This window comes from Pinus tabuliformis, chromosome 5_1 (assembly GCF_031772625.1).
Source record: "Pinus tabuliformis cultivar Carrire ecotype Pingquan chromosome 5_1, CPIR1, whole genome shotgun sequence".
In the NCBI taxonomy this organism is placed as follows: domain Eukaryota; kingdom Viridiplantae; phylum Streptophyta; class Pinopsida; order Pinales; family Pinaceae; genus Pinus; species Pinus tabuliformis.
The window spans coordinates 525,820,190-525,827,532 of record NC_142305.1 but is presented as its reverse complement, the minus strand read 5'-3'; the positions used below and the strand labels follow the sequence as shown (position 1 = coordinate 525,827,532).

General features: G+C 36.0%; 1 long non-coding RNA gene across 1 annotated transcript; it reads right to left on the bottom strand.

The window, feature by feature from the left end:
- Positions 1 to 353: 353 nt before the first annotated feature.
- LOC149165822 (uncharacterized) lies at positions 354 to 4,125 on the bottom strand. Its single transcript, XR_016260772.1, has 2 exons — positions 3,911 to 4,125; positions 354 to 1,507 (listed from the first exon to the last, which is right to left on the bottom strand). It is a non-coding gene; the product is annotated as an uncharacterized LOC149165822 (long non-coding RNA).
- Positions 4,126 to 7,343: the final 3,218 nt, after the last annotated feature.

The following is a 7,343-nucleotide window of genomic DNA, read 5'->3' as shown; positions in this document are numbered from 1 at the left end:
TTATCTTCCTCAATAATTACAAAATTACTTCCTTATCAACAATTCCAGAGTTTATTAGGTTTTGTAATATATTGTCTGCCTTGACAGCTTCAAATGCTATATTTTAGACATTTCTGTGCCTCTCAATCTCCACCTGAATTATGGTGTGCTATCAATCCACACTTCTTTTAAGGCCTGAAAATATGGATGGAAAAAGAGGTTTGATATAGATTTGACGACAATGCTGACAGAATAGACTAGAAACAGTGCAGTACTCCTAGAAACTTGCTTGGAGAATCACAGGTCATCAGCAGCCAAAGTTCAGGAACAAGTGGGAATTGTGTATAATTAATGAAAACAAGAAAAACTCAGAATTTGAAATAATTAAGAGTTCATGAATTTTTCCCTTAATAATATTAACAGAACTGTTTCAATGGTCGCAAAAATGCAGAGCTTTTGATATTACAAAGACCAAGTTGGTTTGTGCCTGCAAAGGAACCACAAGCATAGTTAAACATACAAATAGAAGGAAACCAGTTTCAATGCCCTAACTAGCCAACAAATTTCACCAACCACTAAGAAGTTCAAGTTATTCAAAACTGTCCCAAGAGATTCACACATAATTATGTTCCCTGTCAACCTTTTAAATGCTCAATAAATCAAAGCTGGAGGGCCAAATCAGGCTGTGAACCAACCAGCATTCCAGAAGACTGCCTAACTGGAGACCTTGGAGACTGTTTTTCTACATTCAAATCTGGTGGAATCGAATTTGAAAATTCAGATGTCTGTTGAGAAGGCTGTTTTGAAGGTAAAGACTTCCATAGTTGTTTTTGAGATTGGGATGTATCAGCTCCCATTGGTATCTGCCTGCAATTAAAAGGACTCTGTGTGGTTGAATTCGGCAATTCTAACATCGAGTTTACACCTCCCTGAGAAGTGGCATGAGATGACAGATTCTGAGGATGCATCCAGCTCAGCTGTGAACGCATATACAGAGGCATGTCCATGGGTGCCTGCTGTTGAATAAATTGAGGAACACTACTAGAAATGCCTGATAGTTTTGTATCACCATATGGTTCCCTGGCCACACAATTGGAATTACCATCCAACCTTCTATCAAAACCAGTGCTGCCAGAAGTTGTCGTCTAGACACTTGAAACAGGTTGCACATGTTCAGCTGGTTTGGCAGATGCCCATTGCATAAGTCGGTTACTTCTGGAGACAATCTCAAGCAATTTTGACTGGGATACATTTGAGGTAAATTTTGCACCTGCCAGATTGACTTCACTGGATTTAGCAATTGATGAAGCTGATTTCAACTCACTCTGTTTGACTCCTTGCAAAGGCGTTTGAAAATTTATATTGTTGGCTGACTGTGAACTCATAGATAGAGGAACATGTAACCCAGTAGATTGAGACAGAGATACTAGTCCTGTAGATTGAGCAACTGTTGCAACTGTAGATTGAGCCAAGGTCTGTTGATCCTTGATCTCCTCACGCAATAACAAAGCACCAGGAGGAGCTTCAGCTGTAACAAAAAAGAAAAAAACACGTTGTTATGCAATCGCATACCCACCATGGCCTTATATAACAAAACGAGCCAATTATATATATATACTCTTTGTCAGCTCAAAATTTATAACCATATTGTGTATGTAATTGTGGTTATCCATATATCAGTTTAAGTTGAAGTAACCATTTTTCCTTTTTCTGTTACTAGTCTCATAATTCAAGAATGCTTACACAGCCTTGTGAATGATCCGCATTAAGTAGCCAGAACTTATTATTATTAAAAAATGTTAATGGAAACCTCTAATTTATTGCAGTGTAATAGAAAAGAGCATACAGTTTGTATATAGAGATTTATAAGCATACTGATGCACTTTTACTGTTCAGCTTTTACTGTGTATGTAATTGTGGTTATCCATATATCAGTTTAACTTGAAGTTTGTTTTATCATATGCAATTACAAGAATATAAGAAGTTAACAATGAATATGGGAGTGAATCCAATTAACATAAAGGCTATCAATATTCTCCTTCAAACACATAAACAAAAATGCAGTCCTTGAGGAAAAAGTTGAAAATCCTAGGAATTGAACATGTACAAACAACAAAACTTTTACAAGTAGAAAAAGAAAAGGCGCAACTGCTAGAAGAGTTTATACGAAGAAACAATGAAATTGAATATCTGCAAGAGAAGATTTAGCATTTAGAACTATCTCAGAAGGCTCATGTCTGTGTTGCTTCCACTTCAAATGCCATATATACTTAGGATCTTGTAGAACAAATGTCCAAAGCATTATCAGATCTTAGATTATTTGAAATAGAATTGAGGAAACATGGGCACTCTAGTAGAGGCAAAAGTACAATTTAATATCAAAGAAAGGCATCTCAATTCATAAAATGAAAGAAACAAAAAACTGATACATGAAAAATAAGTCTCTCAAGAAGAAATCAATAAATTGAAGGCCAAATTGAAAGAAACTTCTCCCTGTTGGAAGCAAAGTGGAAAGTTTTGGAAGAAATCATACAGGTGATGCACTCAGTTTTGAAATATATTTGCATTGTGGAAGAACAAAAATATCTACTAGGAAAGTCATATACAGTCATCAAAATAATTAATAATGAGTTGGAAAACAAAGTCCTAACAACAAAATAAATGATAAAATATTTAAATGATAAAACTCCAAATGAGCTTAGGGCACTAGATGAAGTTGACAAAACATATTTCATAGTAGAAGTAAAAAAGGTTATCAAGAAAAACTTCTTTACATCTGTAATTGCATATGATTTTCCCTTCAATATAGCTGTTTGTTTTATGATATTTCTGGAGTTCCTGTATTAAACTGTTTACTGAGATTGTAGCTTGTTTCCAGGGATTTTGATCATGTTGATTTCACGCTGCACTCCATTTTTTACGCCTACGGGTGGTTCTTCGTATTGGAGGAACCATGAATAGACTTTGAAGCTCTCAATCAGCAAAGCTTCAAATATTTCCTGTCAAATCAAGGGTACAGTTCCTCATGTCAAAGGATTAGTGCCATTGCAAAATTCTGCAAATCCTTTGATATCATCAGCAAGACTGCCTGCAAGATGAATAGTAGAGATGAAAAGTCACATCCTTGTCCTATATAAATATTTGTAAAGCTTATTTTCTGTTGGAAAGTCCAGTATCCTCAACTAAACTAACCATTTTAAATCATCTATAGTTTAGATGATCTCTTTTTATCTGTCATGATTTGTTGTTTATGGTTAATTCAATAACCAATATCTTTTTCCTCCTCCATTGCGGATGCAAGTATCATTAAGGGCTAATAGTAGTATTGTCAAAGAACTGAGCTATTACTGTCAAAGAACTGAATTCTAAATTTACAATGGCAGGTATGGGAAGTGAAGCTTTGGAAAATCTCTGCCTCGTTTTCCTCACAAATAGATCCTTCCAATTTGCCTGAGAAATCCCTTATGGCAGTTTCAAGGGTAACATTCTTATCTGGTATGCCGGTTCCAGAATCTGCACAAGGGGCTACTGATCATTCACATAAGTTTATGTGAAACCAAAATTTTATCTATTAAGTAGATGCTTATCCTCACTTTCAAGTTGACAATCCAGAATTTCGTTACAGGCAGATTTCTGAATGGAAAAATGCTTTTATTTTTTTCAGCATGTTTGTGAAGTCTGTGAAGAGATTGCGAGTAATGAAGAGTTCAGATGCTCGTCGTCTAGGTGAGAATTTTTCGTCTAAGCAAACAGGACCCAGTGATCCAACTGCCTAATGCTGCTGGAATCAAGAGGGGAACCCTAGCAAGTTTATCTCACAGTAACCCTAAGAAAGAAGATGAACCCAATGTTCCTTTTCTCTGAGAGAGTTCATGTGCCAGATTTCGCAGCAGACAAATAGCAGACTTGTCAAATGTAGTCAGAGAAATACCTGTGATCGCAGAGCAGTCGTAGAGCACGTAGCAGAGGACATGCGAAGCAGGATGCAGCGGTTGTTAGCAGCGGTTGTTAGCAACGGATGCGCAGAGCAGGTTGCAGAGCCATCGGCGTTCGAAAATCAATTTTAATGAAATGGGCGCGAGGGAAGAGTTTCATTTGAACATAGATCCCGTGCGCTGACGTGGATAGCGGGAACGGAGGGACGGGGCGGGCTGGCCCTCGTTGGTGGGTCCCGGGTATGTCACCGGAAACGGGAGGTCGCCGGCCGGAGTCATGTATCCATCTTATGCCATCCGCTGCCCATACATAGCTGGCAAGGGCATTAATGGCACAATATATGGCTGGTTAGCCCTTGCCGGACTACGTGACCATTTATTATTAAAATATTTTGAATATATCTTTCAAACCAGTGGTCTTGTAAAGTAATTTTATAATTATATAAACAAATATGACAATGTAGTTTATTCGTTAAGCTAAAAGTTTAAAAAATATTAAGAAAAATGGTATAAAATTATAATCTATTTAGTTAAATTAATAGTGGTTAATATGTAAATGGGATTTTATAGTTTCGTTTAGAACGAACTAATTCTAAACTAATAAATTGAGTTGTGGAGTGGATATATTAATTTTTTGATTAAGCATTTGGATTTGCATGAATTTTGGTGGATAATAACCACGGGTAGGTTTGTACGTTACAATTTTACATAATGATGAGAAGTAACTCAGAGTAAATATATTTATTTGCATCTTATTCCCATCCATTTTTTATGCAAGGACTTGATTAAATTATAATGGGAACAAAGGTTGGAATTTGGATTCCTTTATTTATCATAATATATATATATATATATAAACAAAACTAGTGTGTATTAAAGTAACATTGAATAGAATCAAAACAAGCTCACTTTCATAGAGCTCCATATGGTATCTAACTAGTTTATTTTTTAGATAAAAGAATTTCTTGGAAAATTGACAAATAATTTTCATCCCATCTCTATTTGGGATGCTTCTAGTTGTTTTTTTTTAACATCTAAACATGTAGCCCTAATGCAAACAAGCATGGAATTATGTTTGAGCCATGAGCTTTGCTAGCTCAATCAAAGGTGACCCGACATTCATCCCATCTCAGTGGGATGCTTCTAGCTTTAGGAGAAGTGGGAGGACTCAAGAGCATGCAAGGGAGATTGACATGGAATCAAGAAGGAATAACCTAACAAAAAACCAATAAAGCATAGAGCTTTAGATGTATGTCTAGAGAAAACTTGTGTTGGCATGAGCATGATACAACAAATTATGGGCAATATATTCGTGAGCTACAAGTGAGCCTATATTCATCCCATCTTTGATTGGGATGCTTCAAGCTCATGAGTGTGAATGGAAGATAACTATGGTTTTTAGAAAATAGAATCTAATAAATATACCCAAAAGAAGAAAAGGGCTTTGGAAGTATGTTTAGAGAAAACTTGTTCTAGTATGAGCATGATGCAGTAAATTGTGGGAAATTTTATCCCTTTCTTGCATAGAACTCTGAGATTGCACACAACTTTCTGGACACATCTCGTCATCCACTAATACAAATGCGAACTCTGGATCAAAATCCTCATTGTGTTGCTCACAAATATTATCTAGCACATAACATGCTCCAAGAACAACTGGCAAGTCAAGCAACTTCACCTCAGTGCACTGTTCTAGACAATGCCGCCTCCCTTTCAATCAATCAAATGCATCCTTTACAATCTTCTCAATCTCACTTATCTTATAATTGAAAGCATGTTCAGTCTAAGTAAGATTATGTTGGACATATGGGACTAGAAGCCAATCCAATAATGGATAAGTGAAACCATTCATTTACAACTTGAAAAGATCAAAATTATTTAAGACTAAGTCATCAGTCAGAGAACCATATAAGTCTATACATATATTAGTGAAGGAGTTTGTGCTATCTATAAAGCCCTACAATGTAATGGAGTAGGATGTTCTTTGGTTTCTCTTAGTGTTCCTTTTATTGAAGTAAGTAGCTATATTAACCTTGGGAGAAATAATAGGAACATAAGTAGTGTACATGGCCCCAACAACCTTAGGAATCCCATAAATTCTTTCAAACTCTTTCATCAAGCCCTAAATCCAATCATTGGAAATCCCCATAATATATTTAGGGAGAAGCACCTAGTGAATAACAACACAAAATTCCAATACCAACTTATGATAGCTTGACATCCCCAATTCATATCTCTTGGACACTAGATGTAATGACTCTTCAATGACTAGCCTTTGTATGCAAACAACCACTCTTTGACTTGCAGGGATTGTTGTCCTCAACATTGTGTCCTTGAGAACCACTAAATTCAATTCTTCGCAAATATGATTGAAAGTTTCCCTAGTCATTCAAAAGGATTTATGGAAATATGAATCAAGGAATATTGGATTATTGCGTTGTTACCACCAGGCATATGATGCAAGATATATTTTAAAGATTCGTGGTTTATATCAGAAGCCTTGGTCGAGCTTATTAATTCTTAAAATTTATATTTTTATTCAAACTTAAAGTAAAAAAAAGCTATGCTCTAAAATAAATATTTATATATTGGGTAAATCGATCTTCAGAAAAATAATAATAATTCTTATTTTTATTTATGTTCACAATATTCACAATTGGATAATTTTTTTTTGAGTTCGAAGTGCAAATCAATCTTTAGGACATTGAAGATGAAAATTAAATATCCAGAAGATGGACCTGGTTCTAGACGACGAAACATAAATTTGGACTCTGAAATAGAAATTCATCTAACAATGAATATTTCAAATATAAATGAAAACAAACACCACAAAAGTATTAATAATTATTGTTGTTACAAACAAAACTAAAATATTGACCAAATGCTTAACTTTTCTGTACTTGTGATTTTTTCTTTACCCAAAGACTTATGTAAATACTATGCTAGGTGGAAACATCCGCACCGAGCACAACTACTCCAAACCTTGCCCTCTTTGTAATGCCCTCCTCCCACATATACCCAAACAACCAGCCAACCAGGGTAAACATGTGACGAGAGGCCACTATGATATGATTCAACCTCCTAAGTCATGTTAAGGAAGTGGAACCGATGGAAACACACCATACAAACATTCAACATCAGCATTAGGACTGTGAGGAACTAATCCAACCTTTCTGCCAACGAGCCCCTAGGTCCCACTGAGATTTTGGACCACTTGACCTCTGTACGCTCTCATGCTATGGGCATGCAAACGTCCAGGGACATCTGGATGCTCTCACAGGCCTTCAAGCCAGTGTCTATGGACTATTTTGCACAGTGCTATGCCAACGTCCCTGAGATTTGAGCCACTTTTTCAGGCCCAGAACCTAGGTTACTGCCCATAATTGAATGACATCTTTAGAACAGTGAAATAACAGGGAAATGATAGTA